Source organism: Cibotium barometz, chromosome 22 (genome assembly GCF_041138505.1).
Source record: "Cibotium barometz isolate CiBa-2024 chromosome 22, ASM4113850v1, whole genome shotgun sequence".
NCBI lineage: Eukaryota > Viridiplantae > Streptophyta > Polypodiopsida > Cyatheales > Cibotiaceae > Cibotium > Cibotium barometz.
In genome coordinates, this window is record NC_141067.1 from 21,268,809 (window position 1) to 21,287,857 (window position 19,049).

At 38.3% G+C, this 19,049-nt stretch overlaps 1 pseudogene; it reads right to left on the reverse strand.

Annotated features, from left to right (window-relative positions):
- Positions 1-7,354: 7,354 nt before the first annotated feature.
- Positions 7,355-8,402, reverse strand: LOC147626387 (germin-like protein 8-5 pseudogene; annotated as a pseudogene).
- Between the last annotated feature and the right edge of the window lie 10,647 nt (positions 8,403-19,049).

Consider the following 19,049-nt stretch of genomic DNA (forward strand, 5'->3'; position numbering starts at 1 on the left):
TTTCATAAACCTATGAGTGTGTATGAGTTGTAAAGGTATAGTTATATTCTAAAAACATGATAATCAAGTTTTTAAAACCTAGCTACACAATGGTGAAGCTACATGATGAGCACTCTATTGAGGATATGCCAGATTTTGTGGAGGAGTGGTGGATAGATTCTTCTAGGAAGGGATGCATTTTTCCCTCTTAGATGCAAGATCATGGGCTTAGTGATTGGGAGAAGGAATATTTCCCTTGGTGGTTGGATTATCCCATTGGGAAGAATCCCAAAAATGAGGCATGCATGTCATTATAAGGGTAAGATATCCAATTATACCTCCCATTCACAGTTTGTGCATTATCAACAACTTATGTTTTCTTCATTAATGACATGTATTACTCTAAAAGAAGCTTGATCCATCCGACCACCCGTGATCCATCACTTGCATCTCTGTAGAGACTCTTTTAACCTCTGTAGTAGTAAAGGGCTTATCACAATTTTAATCTTAGAAAATTGTTATAACACACTCACACTCACACTCACACTTTCACTCTCGTCTTGCAGAGACTCAAATATAACAATTTTGCACATTCTAGCCTCTTTAGGGACTTAAAATGAAATTTCCCAAACAATATAACCAAGCACAATATTTGTCTCAACCTCAATCTTGACCTTGATCTCACTTAGAGTCTTGATTTGAATCTCAATCTAGATCTCAATCATCTCGATTGATTTATGAAGAACACATGTTCTCTCTCTCTCTCTCTCTCTCTCTCTCTCTCTCTCTCTCTCAATATCTATCTCTATTTTTCATAAACCTATGAGTGTGTATGAGTTGTAAAGGTATATTTATATTCTAAAAACGTGATAGTCAAGTTTTTAAAACCTAGCTACACAGGAAGGAGATTTTCACAAAACTTCTACATTCTGAGGGAGATCAGGAAGGCGCAGAATTGTGTAGAGTTATGTGTTCCCAAGCTCCCTTTCTAGAGGGTGTGCAGGTCTATATGTGAGAACTGGAGCCTAAGGTGGAAGAGGACAGCCTTGCTCTGTCTATCAGAGGCTGCTGAAGACTTTCTCATAGAGTACAAGTTCCAATGACCTGTGTGTTGTGTGTGCCCACACACATAGGATGACTATAATGCCCAAGGATAGTGAGACACTGAAGTGGCTTAGGTGGAGGTATGAGAAGCCTCTAGGCCTTGCAGAGCTTATAGACCCAAAGATGAAAAGCATTCTCATGATTCCACCAGAGCAAGAGCTCCTCAGGATAAAATAAAAACTGTAGAGATTACACATGATATTAACACAAGAGCCAGGGCAGAATGGGAGGCTAGATGGGAGGAAGAGCAGAAGGCAAGAAAAGACAAGGATCAATAAGTAGAAACAAACCCAAAGAATCTCCAAGAACAGTACATCAAAGAAACAGAAGAGTTGGAGTCAGTCAACCTGGAGATGTTAAGGAGCTTGCAAGGGGAAATTTTTGTCTTCGTGAATATGGAAGATGGTGAGCGATAGCTCTCTCTTGACATCGTGGATGTAAGAACTTTGATGGATAGGACATCACAAATCACAGATACTATCCTATACATCTATTTAAAGTAGGTATGCAAATTGCATTTTCTGATAATATGGTCCTTCTGTTAGTTCTTTCCTTTTTCCTCAATGAGTTACCCTTGTTTTTACAGTTTAATAAAGTGCCAGCTTCCACGTGAGAGCCATTCTAAGGTGTTTATTCTTAACTCTTAGCTGGCACCACTGCTAAGAAGAAGGAGTACTTCCTAGCAAGAGATTCAAAAGTGGTTCACCTATTTGAACATGCTGGAGGTTACCGTATTAATTTTTCCATACGAATCAAGGTACGTTACTCCTCTATCTTTTTAGTTATATGCATCTAATAGATAGGGGATGCCTTAGTCTTAGATATTTCTTCTTTTGTAGGAACCATTGGAGCCTTGCCGTTATAGAATTGGATAAGAGAATCGTGTGGACTCTTAATTCAGTACCAAGGTCACATCCTGAGTTAGGCCTGTCAGTAAACATTCAAAGCACCTTTCTCTAGTATCTATGGCTCCTTGAAGTTGGTAATGTATCTTATTGTGAAAGCTTATATATTATGCAAGTGTATAAAAAGGTTTCTTCATGTTCTTGGTTCCCTATATGGAGACTATGAACTGTACAAATCAGAGGTCAAGCCTTTTCAAGTGCCCAAGCAAGGAGACTCACACTCCTGTGGTGGATGGAGATCGATGATACATGCAGAATATATTCTCCAGAGTCTCTTCTCCAAGAATCCCTTCATGTCCAAGGTAAGTGGAAGAATCATTGGGTGGACGTTGATTTAGCTAGATTTGTGGTTTGACATTGTGAATTTTGTTTTTTCACCAGACCGCATTACAGAATTATGATAGGAACTATGTGGAGCAATACAAAGTGACCAGATACGATTAATACTAAAGAATAGAACAAAGATGTTTGAGGAGAACCAGCCCGAATTCCCCGATCCTGCAGGCGTCGAGGTGCTCCTTCAGGCTGTAGGGGGTAAGCCAAAGCCCTTTGAGCACATAGAGGCAGAGCCAATGTCCAATGTGGAGGTTAACATTGAACATCCCAAGGCTGATGAGGTAGAGCAAGCTGAAGAGGTAGAGCCAAAGCCTAAAGAGAAGAGAGACGTGAAGTAGACTGCAAAGGCCGAGCCGGGACCTAGTATGGAGGTGAACAATGATTGAAGAACCTAAATCTGATGAGGATCCCAAGCTTGATGAAGATCCCAAGCCTAATTTACCTGATGTAATGTAACCAACTCAATTTTAAGAATTGTTTCTTTTAGCTGTTTTTGTCACTTAACAAATGATTATAAGTTTCAATCATATTCAGATTGATTAGAATCATGTCAATAATGGTTCCAGATGCTAAGGAGTCTTATCATCTTGGATGTTAATGGATTGCTGCTCAAAAGATAGCCCAAGAGCTTTGGACCAAGTGTTACAGGGAATTACAAAGTCGGGGAAATGCATGTCATGCTAAGGCCTAAACTGTATTAATTTATCAACATTGTAACTAAGCACTTTAGATTGCCCATCTGGTTCTCAATGATGACGCATAATTTGAGGCCTCTTATCACACTAGTTTTGAGACAATCTAAGATTGAGGAAACAAAATTGTATTTTGTATATGACCAAGGGCACTATTACATTGACCCAGGTATTTTTCATCCCAACAAACTTGGGGTGCCCTTACTTATGAAGCGCTATGTGGCTATCCAACACTCGTATAATCCCACAAATACATTATTAATTGATGATACCCCTAAGAAGGCTATGTATAATCCCATTGGAACATGGATATCACCCCTTCCTTTCAAAGGTAATGCAAATGATGTTTATTTGGAAGAATAATTGATTCCATATTTAGATGGATTGTACAAATCAAAAGACTTTGTACAAGATTATGTAATGAGAATTGCTTTTTTGTAATGTAATGTCTTCAACTGTTCTATTCTTACTCAAGTAATGTGTCTTGGAAAATAGTATACATTGTCTTGTTTTTTAAAAGTACTACCTCGAACAAAAGGCTTTTGATTAATTATGTTAAAAGAGTACATTCAAATTTGTAATCTCAAGTAGGAGTGTCATTAATAAGATAGACTTGATTAATTATGTCAGGAGAGTACATTGGAGTGAGTATTGTCAAGTAGGAATGATTTTGACTGTGTTACCCAATTCTTTACATTGTATTAGTTGCTCCCTTCTAAGGAGGACCTTTCTTCCATTGTGAATGAAATTAAAGTGTGCCGGTGTATCTTGCAAGAATTCTTTGACAATATCCTTCCTTAGCTGTTGTAAATTGCATTTCTCTCGTATAGAAACAATTGTCACCAGTGTTGAAGCTTCATCACTCACTTCAATGTGTATGACTTTGTCATCCATTGCACCACTTGCGACTTCCTGATCCATTGGTACCAACTCTCCATTGATGTAACGTAACCTGCTATACCAGAAGGACAAGATGAAAGTTTGAGTTGCAATCATGTACTTCGTAACTAATGTCTCGAGTGCAATGTTACAATGGATATCGTCAAAAACTTTACTCGGCCATCCCTTATCAAGAAGTCTTACTAAGAGGAATGTGTCCAAAGCTTTGCTTGCGACGAGCATGGTTCTCGCTATCTTCACCTAAAATAAGCTAAAAAGTTTCGCGAACATAGTAACTGGTAGGTAAACAATGATTTTTATGACACGAGTTGGAATGCTCCCTCGTAGAGAGCGTTGCACATCCTTGAAGAGGTTGCTCTTTGCAGACCCCTTTACTGAGGGGTGTTTCTTGTTTAGCAGACGATAGAAATGATCATAGAAAAAGATTCCTGCATCTACAAGGCTTTTGTTTCTCCTTCCCTCATACTATAGCCAACCAATGTGTGCGTGAACCACATTCATAATTCCAATGATGCACTGAACTGGCTCCCACTCCTCATATGAGTTAAGGGGTACACATCTTCAACCATAGACGTGGACAGTTTACATAGTTCATTAGACCATTATGAGAAAATGAAAGATTGACAAGGAATAGATTAACCTACAGTTTGGTCTATGCGAGGGTAATTTTATGTCATTTGGATTCTCAAGCACAAGCTCATTATGCATATATATATGCTGCACTAGGACTTCCTTGATGGTTTTCCTTCCAGGCTCTATCTTGAAGTCTTTCACTCTTCCTTTCCATGATGCCCTAAATGTATTCTTGTTGCTTGTCTTTCTTCTCTTCCTTGACTGCATAAGGAACCATGTGCCCTTGGTGATTAGAACTTCAGTCCACTGATTTTGCACATTGAGAGAGTTGGATACAAGTATAGCAAACACTGATGATCTTGGTCTCCTTGCCCTAGGAATTGAATCATCTATGATGGCATTAGCGGGGCAAAATCGAGATGATATAAAATGAGATTTGCTACCCATCTTTTCAAGAAGAAATGGAGTACAAAAGGCTAAAGCTTCAGAAAATGGAGTACAGCAGAAGATAGAGGAAATGAAAAGAGCGTGAGATATTGTTTAAGCCCAAGAGGAAGTTTGAGAAGGAGGGAATTTTTCCTCCTTTGCAAAGATGTGTATTTAATACATAGATACGAATAGAAGTTTCCCTCCCTACAAAAGTGTAGGTGTGTTTAATGCATTCGGGTGTGAAAAGTGACTATCAAGTGTAAGTAGAGCATATTTTGAGGTGAAAAAGAAGAGTTTTTGGATTTAGAAAAAAGAAATAACCTATTTTTCAATGTAACGTTGCCTTCTTCCTGATTGGATGCGCTCCTTTTTCTCTCTCTACTAAAAGACCCTATGAATAACCTCCAAAATGACCTACAAGAAAACATTGGCTCACCAATGTCTGCATCATGCAATGCTTGAAATGTTCCAGTAAGGCTTTCCAATGGCTGCTCCTCTACCATGTTTGAAGGAAAAATATGTGCAAACAAGAAAAAAGTTCACTTAGATTGAAACATCTCTGTTATAAAATCTTACATATCCCTTTCTACCCGCGATACTTACAATTGCATGGAAATCGAGTTTGTTGGCAAACATGGATATCTCGTGCTCTGTAAACATGTTGTACCATGGCCACTAGTTTTCCATTGCTTGCCTTCTTGAAGCCTTGTAAACGACCTTTCCAATGGTGCTCCAATACATTTTGGCATAGAGCTCGGTGAGGCCGATTACAGCAGGCTATAGATAAATGCAAGTGAGCTTACGAAATGCCTCTCCCACCCAAGCACCATCATCGTCCTTCTTGTTGTGCAGGGATATCTCCTCGATCTCGTCTTTTAGTCTTCTTGGTGTGGCCATATCTTCTTGGAAGCTAGAATAGAAAGGTTAGGGTTAGAGTAAAAAGGAAAGAGATCAAAGATGATGTGCAAACTAGGGTTTTACGGGAGCCTTGAAGATGAAAGAGATGGAGCTCCGAGAAGGGAGGGAGATTAAGATGGAGGAGAAAGTTTAGGGTTTCGGGCTTTAATGGTTTCATTAGGGTTGGGCAAATGAGATAAAGATGGAAGAGGAAGGGAGAAAGAGTTTGATTTGGACGTTCAAGAGGGAAAGCGGACTTGAAAATAAAATTTTTGACTATAATGAAATTTGAGATGGGTTTTTGGGGGGGAAAGTGAGTTTTGGGGGGATCTCAAAAATTTCAAAATTTTAAGGATTTTTTGAGCCACGAAAATGGTGGGACCATACCTACCCTAAACCCCCTACTTTTTTAAAGGGACAAGTATAATTATTAGTACTAAAAGCCTAGTCCCCCTCCCTATAGCCTAGTCTCCCTTCCTATATTTAAAGGAGACCAAATGTGCACAATCCTCTATTCCTATTGGTCTGTTAATTACTTTCATTAGTAAAAGTCCCAAAATATGTTCAAATGTCCCCTAATGAGTGAAGCTACATGATGAGCACTCTATTGAGGATATGCCAGATTTTGTGGAGGAGTGGATAGATTCTTCTAGGAAGGGATGCATTTTCCCCTCTTGGATGCAAGATCATGGGCTTAGTGATTGGGAGAAGGAATATTGCCCTTGGTGGTTGGATTATCCCATTGGGGAGAATCCCAAAAATGAGGCATGACATTGTAAGGGTAAGATATCCAATTATACCTCCCATTCACAGTTTGTGCATTATCAACAACTTATGTTTTCTTCATTAATGACATGTATTACTCTAAAAGAAGCTTGATCCATCCGACCACCCGCGATCCATCACTCGCATTGCACTCGCATCTCTGTAGAGACTCTTTTAACCTCTGTAGTAGTAGTAGAGAGCTTATCACAATTTTAATCTTAGAGAATTATTATAACACACTCACACTCACACTTGCACTCTCGTCTTGCAGAGACTCAAATATAACAATTTTGCACATTCTAGCCTCTGTAGGGACTTAAAAATGAAATTTCCCAAACAATATAACCAGGCACAATATTTGTCTCACACCTCAATCTTGACCTTGATCTCACTCAGAGTCTTGATTTGAATCTCAATCTAGATCTCAATCATCTCGATTGATTATGAAGAACACATTCTCTCTCTCTCTCTCTCTCTCTCTCTCTCTCTCTCTCAAAATCTCTCTCTCTTTTTCATAAACCTATGAGTGTGTGTATAAGCTGTAAAGGTATAGTTATATTCTAAAAACGTGATAATCAAGTTTTTAAAACCTAGTTACACAATGGGCAATATTCATAAAATTTTGTGAGGCCATGGCCCATGTAGTTTTTTTTTTTTTGTCAATAATCACGTGAGATAAGAAAACAGTGTCATTATTTCAAAAGAAATATTCACGAGAGAGAACTAGTTTAGTCACGAGAGTGTGCGTGTATAAGTTGGCGGCGTCTAATCAAGCTAAGAAAGGGTTTTGCCGACGCTGGCAATGAGGCTTTCCACCTCATTCTTGTTGATGCCGAAGGCTATCTCTAGCACCTCCTCGGGGAGGGGTGGGTAGGCGTCGAAGAGAGCGGCGGCGAGTTGCGAGGTGCCCGGGTTCTGGCTATTGAGGGCGGAGATGGCGAGGGCGGATTGGTGCTTGTCGGGGTTGAGCTGGAAGTGCACAAGGCCGCGAGGGAAGACAAAGAGATCGCCGGGGGAGAGGGTCTGCTCAAAGAGGGTATTGTTGGGCGTGGCGGTGACGAAGCCCACCTTGAGCGTGCCCTCGGCCAGGAAGAGCACCTCGGTGGCGCGGGGATGAACGTGGGGCGGGTTTAATCCCTTGGGGTCGAAGTCGATGCGGGCGATGGACAGGCCCTGCGTGTTGAGAGCAAAGAAGTTGGCTGCACTGGCCAGGTTGACGGACACGCCCAGCCCTTTGATAGGTTTGGCGCGATGCTCAAGCATCGTGAACTTGAAGTCGGCGTCCTGCACCTCATTGGCCGGCTTGCAGGCGAACCCGTTGAGGGTGATCATGCTGGTGTTATCCGCCACACAGAAGTCCTGCAGAGGGTCTTCATCCGCGGCCCTCACTTCGAATATGAGCGGAGACATGAGCATCACCGCCAGTAGAAGCAGCAAGCTGCTAGCTGCTGCCATAGCTGTGGCTTGCGGACTGTGAGCGCGCTGGGATATTGGAGATGATGAGGAGCGAAAGCTGTGATATTGGAGATAGATGATCAGAAGAATAGGCTACGCCGATCCTCATGCGCCTGACGTCGTATTTATATGCTGCACGACGCCGCTGGCTGGAAAGAACGAGTCTTATCATCCGCTCTCCAAGGAACCAGTCCTATCCGCTCTAAGAAAGAGTCCCGCTTCCACAGACCCGGTCGACGTTCCCGCTATCTGATCTGCCGGAAGGGAGGACGTCACAGTGATTGACGTAGTCTCCTGCCAAGACCTTGTGATTTATGTTGTATCCTGACGCTCGCTGTAGTCTACGTGCCACGGATGTGCCGGCCATACGTGCCACGGATGTGCCGGCCATACGTGCCACGCAGGACTCGAAGTTGAAGGAGACGTGGAAGTTGGGACCACATGTGACACGGGTGTGAATGTGACTCGCCTTCCTGTTCTCAAATGAATCTTTTAGAGAGAGAGAGTTATTTGTGACTCGCCTTCCTTTTCTCTTATGAATCTTAGAGAGAGAGATGTGTTAGTAGGGGTGAGAGAGAGAGGGGGGGTCTATGTGCTAGTAGGGGTGAAACAAACCTAAGCTCTCTAAGTGTGTGCCTTTACACACACACAGACCAAAGGCTTGTTTTAAGATTTTCTCACGTCATGCAATTCATGAGAAGGAGAGAGAGAGAGAGAGAGAGATGGGGGGAGACTAGAGTGTGTGTGTGTGAGAGAGAGAGAGATGGGGGGAGACTAGAGTGTGTGTGAGAGAGAGGGGAAGGCATGGTAGTGGGTGATAAGTATTCCACCTGAGATTATATTTTCTTATACTTTTCTTCCCAAGGAATTAAATCCTATCTTGGAAGGGCAAGGAAACCTTCAAAGTCTTAGCTTGCTGCTGCAAAGCTAACATATTAGAGTTTAGACTACATGGGTGTGAATTCTGGCTTACGATGGATCTTTTTTTATTGGGTTTGTTGAGACACAAAGAGAGTGGATGTGATAGTAGGTGAGACATACCCAATTTCCTGCCTCTTTTTATTTGTTCAAGCCCTTACACACGTTGAGAAAAAAGGCACATTTTTCTTTGGATATTTTGAAGTCTAGTAAGTGTGTGAACACCCTCTTAAATAAGAGAACATAAGATGGCGCCTTGGTGCCTATAGAAAGCATTGTACATGGTGACTATATTATCATAGCTCAGTTCTCATAATACAATCATTGTTGCATTGCACAGTCTCTCACCTAAAAATATGTAAGTATAGCATGTGAGTTCATCGTCGAAAAGGGTTTTTTAATTCGAAATGTTAAGGTAAATTCACATCAATATATTTACATTTGGGTTTTTTTTAAAATCGATTTTGAAAAAAGCTTACAAGTGCATAGAGAAAAAGGGACCATTTTATTCATGAAAAAATCAAAGGTGAGGGGTTTTTTAAATACCGCTTGAACACACGTGATACATAGGGTGTGATACATAGGGTTTCTTAATTGTGCAGCCCCCACGAATATACCCAATATCCTTCCTCTTTTTATTTGTTCAAGCCCTTACATACGTAGAGACAAAAGGCACATTTTTCTTTGGATATTTTAAAGTCTAGTTAAGTGTCCACCAACTGGTGTGTGAACACCCTCTTAATAAGAGAACATAAGATGGGACTTTGGTGCTTATATAAATCATTGTACATGGTGAAAGTATTATCATTGTTGCGTTATGCAATATCTCTCTATTATTAGCTATCACATCTTTCTCTCCCTCTCCCTCTTACTCTCTCTCTATGCCTCTCTCTAAAAGTACTATCTTGATGGCTTGAACCTCCATCTCTCTCTAAAAGTACTATCTTGATGGCTTGAACCTCCATCTCTCTTTGCACAAGTTCTACTCCTACACTCACATCATTGGCACCTTCCACCCACCATAACATGAGCTCTAATCATGCAAACACAAATATAGTATCAGAGCCTTGATCCATGATACTCCCATTAATCACCTTTCATTAGTAAAAACCCTTTTTCCCTCTTTGTCTAGGCACTCCCTGGCAATGTTTTTCTTTGTTCTCCCTCTATAGAGAATCATTCTTTGAGCTTTTTAGTGTTTTTTGAAGATAACATAGAGCTACCTGACCTCGAGGGGCTTATCCCAACTCAAAGAAAATGTGGTGAAAACACATCATAAACTCGTGGAAAAACATAATTTATAGCATTAAGGGCTACATGTAAAATTGAACAATTGCTCTTAGGGTTTCAAGTTTAAAGACATACCATCAAGTGGGTGATGAAAACCAAGCAATCATCGATTTCCTTTACTAATCGAGTGATTAACCCTAATCACCTTTAGTTTTTTGAAGTTCTCAAGTTCCAAATCATTGATTTGTGAGTTGATATTCCCATATATATCCACCCCCTTCATTTGTTGCGTTAATCGCTTCCTCCAAACTACACTACATTTTTGCATATGCTTTTAAGGGGGGGGGATTGCATAATCATCAATTTGACGCTTTTCTCAAGTATGAAAAAAACCAACAAATTTAAGCTTTTAAAGCCACAAGAAATTGTAGCTTTTCAAAAATTAGGGTAAAGTTGGCCTAAGTACAGCCTCTACACAATCAAGAATTTGGCGCTTTTCTCAAATGTTGGCCCAATTATAGCTTTTACCCTATCAAGAATTTGGGTCTTATCTCAAATGTTGAGAAAATCATCAAATTGAAGACCTTGCACACCGATAAGTTTTTGGAGCTTTTCCACAAGAAATCCTTCTGCATTAAATCGACCATGCCACATCAACAACAAAGTCCTTCATTATAGCTTCCAAGTCGAGCATTAAGAGGTACTCTCCCTTGGCCCTTGAGCCTCAAAATGATAGTCCAAGTGTCAATCGCTTGGCAATGACATCAAAGGATGATCTTCATAGACATTTCAGCAATGTGGTGAGTTTTTCAGACTTCCAACATCATCTTCTAATTATGTATGATTTATGGGTTATATGCTAGGGATGTCTCTCAACATCTCAATATTTGGATATCTTTTTTATAAGCCTTCTATAAAAGGATTGGCTTCTTTTTATCTTACTTTCCCTACTAAGAGAGAGAGGGTTGTCTATAAATAGACTAATGTACACAATTGGGCCTAACATGAGAATTTCATGTGTTGGCATCATTGTGTGCTTTTGTATTACATGATTGCAATCTAAGAGCCCAAATCATCATATTGAAGGTTATGTATCACTCTTAGCTGACAGTTCACTCTGAAGGGGGGTTTGTTGGATATTTCGGAGTCTAGTAATTTTCAAGTGGTGTGTGAACAACCCCTTAATAAAAGAATATAAGATAAGGCCTTCATGCCCATATAATCATTTTATATGGTGGAATTATTATCATAATACAATCATTATTGTTATATATGGTGGAGCTATTATCATAGTACAAACATTATTGTGATCTATAATCTCTCTCAATTGTTGGCTATCACATCTCCCTATGTCTCTTATACATGGTGGAATTTTTCTCATAGTACAAACATCATTGTGATGTGCAGTCTCTCTCAATTGTTGGCTATCACATCTCGCTTTGTTTCTTCATATGTCTCTCTCTCTCTCTCTCTCTCTCTCTCAAAGGGGCACCATGTCCATGGCTTGAACCTGAATTTCCATTTCTTTTTGCACAAGTTCCTTTAATACACTCACATCATGGACATGTTCCACCCACCATACATGAGCTTTAATCATGTGGATACTAACAGTTTTCTAGGGAGGATCTCCCCTTCTACTGTAATTTATGGGATCAAAATTTCTTATGCATATTATTGGGGACTAACCCATGCCAAAGCTTCATGCATTGCATTCGCATTTGTAGCCACAATTCAAGCCTAGCTGTGATGCATTGGATCAGAAACTCATTGCATTACACAAAATAACAAGAAACCCATGTCCTAAAATGCAGTCTATTTCTAGTTATATTTGTAAATTATGGTTTATCTCTATATCCTCCATTAGGTTTGTTTCTTATTATATATTACACTAATTTTTTTAAAAGTAACTATATAAATATATTAAAGTCTATAATTTGTTCAAGTATTTGATGTTTTGAACTAACATTATTAAATTAACTTTTGTTCAAAAATAAGATCTAAATTTCTACCAGTATCTAGTTTTCTTTTCTAAACTATATACATAAGTATACAAGCGTGGATTAAATTTAGTTTATGGAAATTTTATCAATGCAGAATAAACTTAGGTTGGATAAGAATATAATCAAAAATTTAAAACTAAGTATAAATAGTTGTATTAGTTTTAAAGAGTATACTTGTTAACGTATGAATAACCGGTTTACGTTTTTTTTAAAAAATTTGATGCATACAAAAATAATTACTTCATCTAATATGGAAAGGTTAATATGTTTTTAATGAAAAAATAAAAGATGATGCCTAAAATGTATTCGTGTTTGAAAGTGGAACCATTAATAAGACCATGTAGATGGAATTTATGAACTTAGCTTCATCAAATCTAGAAATATAGGGGTGAGAGAGAGAGGGGGGGTCTATGTGCTAGTAGGGGTGAAACAAACCTAAGCTCTCTAAGTGTGTGCCTTTACACACACACAGACCAAAGGCTTGTTTTAAGATTTTCTCACGTCATGCAATTCATGAGAAAGAGAGAGAGAGAGAGAGAGAGAGAGATGGGGGGAGACTAGAGTGTGTGTGTGAGAGAGAGAGAGAGATGGGGGGAGACTAGAGTGTGTGTGAGAGAGAGGGGAAGGCATGGTAGTGGGTGATAAGTATTCCACCTGAGATTATATTTTCTTATACTCTTCTTCCCAAGGAATTAAATCCTATCTTGGAAGGGCAAGGAAACCTTCAAAGTTTTAGCTTGCTGCTGCAAAGCTAACATATTAGAGTTTAGACTACATGGGTGTGAATTCTGGCTTAGGATGGATCTTTTTTTATTGGGTTTGTTGAGACACAAAGAGAGCGGATGTGATAGTAGGTGAGACATACCCAATTTCCTTCCTCTTTTTATTTGTTCAAGCCCTTACACACGTTGAGAAAAAAGGCACATTTTTCTTTGGATATTTTGAAGTCTAGTAAGTGTGTGAACACCCTCTTAAATAAGAGAACATAAGATGGCGCCTTGGTGCCTATAGAAAGCATTGTACATGGTGACAATATTATCATAGCTCAGTTCTCATAATACAATCATTGTTGCATTGCACAGTCTCTCACCTAAAAATATGTAAGTATAGCATGTGAGTTCATCGTCGAAAAGGGTTTTTTAATTCGAAATGTTAAGGTAAATTCACATCAATATATTTACATTTGGGTTTTTTTTTAAATCGATTTTGAAAAAAGCTTACAAGTGCATAGAGAAAAAGGGGCCATTTTATTCATGGAAAAATCAAAGGTGAGGGGTTTTTTAAATACCGCTTAAACACACGTGATACATAGGCTGTGATACATAGGGTTTCTTAATTGTGCAACCCCCACGAACATACCCAATATCCTTCCTCTTTTTATTTGTTCATGCCCTTACATACGTAGAGACAAAAGGCACATTTTTCTTTGGATATTTTAAAGTCTAGTTAAGTGTCCACCCACTGGTGTGTGAACACCCTCTTAATAAGAGAACATAAGATGGGACTTTGGTGCTTATACAAATCATTGTACATGGTGAAAGTATTATCATTGTTGCATTATGCAATATGTCTCTATTATTAGCTATCACATCTTTCTCTCCCTCTCCCTTGTACTCTCTCTCTATGCCTCTCTCTAAAAGTACTATCTTGATGGCTTGAACCTCCATCTCTCTTTGCACAAGTTCTACTCACATCATTGGCACCTTCCACCCACCATAACATGAGCTCTAATCATGCAAACACAAATATAGTATCAGAGCCTTGATCCATGATACTCCCATTAATCACCTTTCATTAGTAAAAACCCTTTTTTTCCTCTTTGTCTAGGCACCCCCTGGCAATGTTTTGTTTGTTCTCCCTCTATAGAGAATCATTCTTTGATATTTTTAGTGTGTCTTGAAGATAACATAGAGCTACCTGACCTCGAGGGGCTTATCCCAACTCAAAGAAAATGTGGTGAAAACACATCATAAACTCGTGGAAAAACATAATTTATAGCATTAAGGGCTACATGTAAAATTGAACAATTGCTCTTAGGGTCTTCTAATTGGTGATACAAGCTAACTAAATTTCAAGTTTAAAGGCAAACCATCAAGTGGGTGATGAAAACCAAGCAATCATCGATTTCCTTTACTAATCGAGTGATTAACCCTAATCACCTTTAGTTTTTTGAAGTTCTCAAGTTCCAAATCATTGATTTGTGAGTTGATATTCCCATATATATCCACCCCCTTCATTTGTTGCGTTAATCGCTTCCTCCAAACTACACTACATTTTTGCATATGCTTTTAAGGGGGGGGATTGCATAATCATCAATTTGACGCTTTTCTCAAGTATGAAAAAAACCAACAAATTTAAGCTTTTAAAGCCACAAGAAATTGTAGCTTTTCAAAAATTAGGGTAAAGTTGGCCTAAGTACAACCTCTACACATTCAAGAATTTGGCGCTTTTCTCAAATGTTGGCCCAATTATAGCTTTTACTCTATCAAGAATTTGGGTCTTATCTCAAATGTTGAGAAAATCATCAAATTGAAGACCTTGCACACCGATAAGTTTTTGGAGCTTTTCCACAAGAAATCCTTCTGCATTAAATCGACCATGCCACATCAACAACAAAGTCCTTCATTATAGCTTCCAAATCGAGCATTAAGAGGTACTCTCCCTTGGCCCTTGAGCCTCAAAATGATAGTCCAAGTGTCAATCGCTTGGCAATGACATCAAAGGATGATTTTCATAGACATTTCACCAATGTGGTGAGTTTTTCAGACTTCCAACATCATCTTCTAATTATGTATGATTTATGGGTTATATGCTAGGGATGTCTCTCAACATCTCAATATTTGGATATCTTTTTTATAAGCCTTCTATAAAAGGATTGGCTTCTTTTTATCTTACTTTCCCTACTTAGAGAGAGAGGGTTGTCTATAAATAGACTAATGTACACAATTGGGCCTAACATGAGAATTTCATGTGTTGGCATCATTGTGTGCTTTTGTATTACATGATTGCAATCTAAGAGCCCAAATCATCATATTGAAGGTTATGTATCACTCTTAGCTGACACTTCACTCTGAAGGGGGGTTTGTTGGATATTTCGGAGTCTAGTAATTTTCAAGTGGTGTGTGAACAACCCCTTAATAAAAGAATATAAGATAAGGTCTTCATGCCTATATAATCATTTTATATGGTGGAATTATTATCATAATACAATCATTATTGTTATATATAGTGGAGCTATTATCATAGTACAAACATTATTGTGATCTATAATGTCTCTCAATTGTTGGCTATCACATCTCCCTATGTCTCTTATACATGGTGGAATTTTTCTCATAGTACAAACATCATTGTGATGTGTAGTCTCTCTCAATTGTTGGCTATCACATCTCGCTTTGTTTCTTCATATGTCTCTCTCTCTCTCTCTCTCTCTCTCTCTCTCTCTCAAAGGGGCACCATGTCCATGGCTTGAACCTGAATTTCCATTTCTTTTTGCACAAGTTCCTTTCCTACACTCACATCATGGACATGTTCCACCCACCATACATGAGCTTTAATCATGTGGATACTAAAAGTTTTCTAGGGAGGATCTCCCCTTCTACTGTAATTTATGGGATCAAAATTTCTTATGCATATTATTGGGGACTAACCCATGCCAAAGCTTCATGCATTGCATTCGCATTTGTAGCCACAATTCAAGCCTAGCTGTGATGCATTGGATCAGAAACTCATTGCATTACACAAAATAACAAGAAACCCATGTCCTAAAATGCAGTCTATTTCTAGTTATATTTGTAAATTATGGTTTATCTCTATATCCTCCATTAGGTTTGTTTCTTATTATATATTACACTAATTTTTTTAAAAGTAACTATATAAATATATTAAAGTCTATAATTTGTTCAAGTATTTGATGTTTTGAACTAACATTATTAAATTAACTTTTGTTCAAAAATAAGATCTAAATTTCTACCAGTATCTAGTTTTCTTTTCTAAACTATATACATAAGTATACAAGGGTGGATTAAATTTAGTTTATGGAAATTTTATCAATGCAGAATAAACTTAGGTTGGATAAGAATATAATCAAAAATTTAAAACTAAGTATAAATAGTTGTATTAGTTTTAAAGAGTATACTTGTTAACGTATGAATAACCGGTTTACGTTTTTTTTAAAAAATTTGATGCATACAAAAATAATTACTTCATCTAATATGGAAAGGTTAATATGTTTTTAATGAAAAAATAAAAGATGATGCCTAAAATGTATTCGTGTTTGAAAGTGGAACCATTAATAAGACCATGTAGATGGAATTTATGAACTTAGCTTCATCAAATCTAGAAATATAGGGGTGAGAGAGAGAGGGGGGGTCTATGTGCTAGTAGGGGTGAAACAAACCTAAGCTCTCTAAGTGTGTGCCTTTACACACACACAGACCAAAGGCTTGTTTTAAGATTTTCTCACGTCATGCAATTCATGAGAAAGAGAGAGAGAGAGAGAGAGAGAGATGGGGGGAGACTAGAGTGTGTGTGTGAGAGAGAGAGAGAGATGGGGGGAGACTAGAGTGTGTGTGAGAGAGAGGGGAAGGCATGGTAGTGGGTGATAAGTATTCCACCTGAGATTATATTTTCTTATACTCTTCTTCCCAAGGAATTAAATCCTATCTTGGAAGGGCAAGGAAACCTTCAAAGTTTTAGCTTGCTGCTGCAAAGCTAACATATTAGAGTTTAGACTACATGGGTGTGAATTCTGGCTTAGGATGGATCTTTTTTTATTGGGTTTGTTGAGACACAAAGAGAGCGGATGTGATAGTAGGTGAGACATACCCAATTTCCTTCCTCTTTTTATTTGTTCAAGCCCTTACACACGTTGAGAAAAAAGGCACATTTTTCTTTGGATATTTTGAAGTCTAGTAAGTGTGTGAACACCCTCTTAAATAAGAGAACATAAGATGGCGCCTTGGTGCCTATAGAAAGCATTGTACATGGTGACAATATTATCATAGCTCAGTTCTCATAATACAATCATTGTTGCATTGCACAGTCTCTCACCTAAAAATATGTAAGTATAGCATGTGAGTTCATCGTCGAAAAGGGTTTTTTAATTCGAAATGTTAAGGTAAATTCACATCAATATATTTACATTTGGGTTTTTTTTTAAATCGATTTTGAAAAAAGCTTACAAGTGCATAGAGAAAAAGGGGCCATTTTATTCATGGAAAAATCAAAGGTGAGGGGTTTTTTAAATACCGCTTAAACACACGTGATACATAGGCTGTGATACATAGGGTTTCTTAATTGTGCAACCCCCACGAACATACCCAATATCCTTCCTCTTTTTATTTGTTCATGCCCTTACATACGTAGAGACAAAAGGCACATTTTTCTTTGGATATTTTAAAGTCTAGTTAAGTGTCCACCCACTGGTGTGTGAACACCCTCTTAATAAGAGAACATAAGATGGGACTTTGGTGCTTATACAAATCATTGTACATGGTGAAAGTATTATCATTGTTGCATTATGCAATATGTCTCTATTATTAGCTATCACATCTTTCTCTCCCTCTCCCTTGTACTCTCTCTCTATGCCTCTCTCTAAAAGTACTATCTTGATGGCTTGAACCTCCATCTCTCTTTGCACAAGTTCTACTCACATCATTGGCACCTTCCACCCACCATAACATGAGCTCTAATCATGCAAACACAAATATAGTATCAGAGCCTTGATCCATGATACTCCCATTAATCACCTTTCATTAGTAAAAACCCTTTTTTCCTCTTTGTCTAGGCACCCCCTGGCAATGTTTTGTTTGTTCTCCCTCTATAGAGAATCATTCTTTGATATTTTTAGTGTGTCTTGAAGATAACATAGAGCTACCTGACCTCGAGGGGCTTATCCCAACTCAAAGAAAATGTGGTGAAAACACATCATAAACTCGTGGAAAAACATAATTTATAGCATTAAGGGCTAAATGTAAAATTGAACAATTGCTCTTAGGGTCTTCTAATTGGTGATACAAGCTAACTAAATTTCAAGTTTAAAGGCAAACCATCAAGTGGGTGATGAAAACCAAGCAATCATCGATTTCCTTTACTAATCGAGTGATTAACCCTAATCACCTTTAGTTTTTTGAAGTTCTCAAGTTCCAAATCATTGATTTGTGAGTTGATATTCCCATATATATCCACCCCCTTCATTTGTTGCGTTAATCGCTTCCTCCAAACTACACTACATTTTTGCATATGCTTTTAAGGGGGGGGATTGCATAATCATCAATTTGACGCTTTTCTCAAGTATGAAAAAAACCAACAAATTTAAGCTTTTAAAGCCACAAGAAATTGTAGCTTTTCAAAAATTAGGGTAAAGTTGGCCTAAGTACAACCTCTACACATTCAAGAATTTGGCGCTTTTCTCAAATGTTGGCCCAATTATAGCTTTTACCCTATCAAGAATTTGGGTCTTATCTCAAATGTTGAGAAAATCATCAAATTGAAGACCTTGCACACCGATAAGTTTTTGGAGCTTTTCCACAAGAAATCCTTCTACATTAAATCGACCATGCCACATCAACAACAAAGTCCTTCATTATAGCTTCCAAATCGAGCATTAAGAGGTACTCTCCCTTGGCCCTTGAGCCTCAAAATGATAGTCCAAGTGTCAATCGCTTGGCAATGACATCAAAGGATGATTTTCATAGACATTTCACCAATGTGGTGAGTTTTTCAGACTTCCAACATCATCTTCTAATTATGTATGATTTATGGGTTATATGCTAGGGATGTCTCTCAACATCTCAATATTTGGATATCTTTTTTATAAGCCTTCTATAAAAGGATTGGCTTCTTTTTATCTTACTTTCCCTACTTAG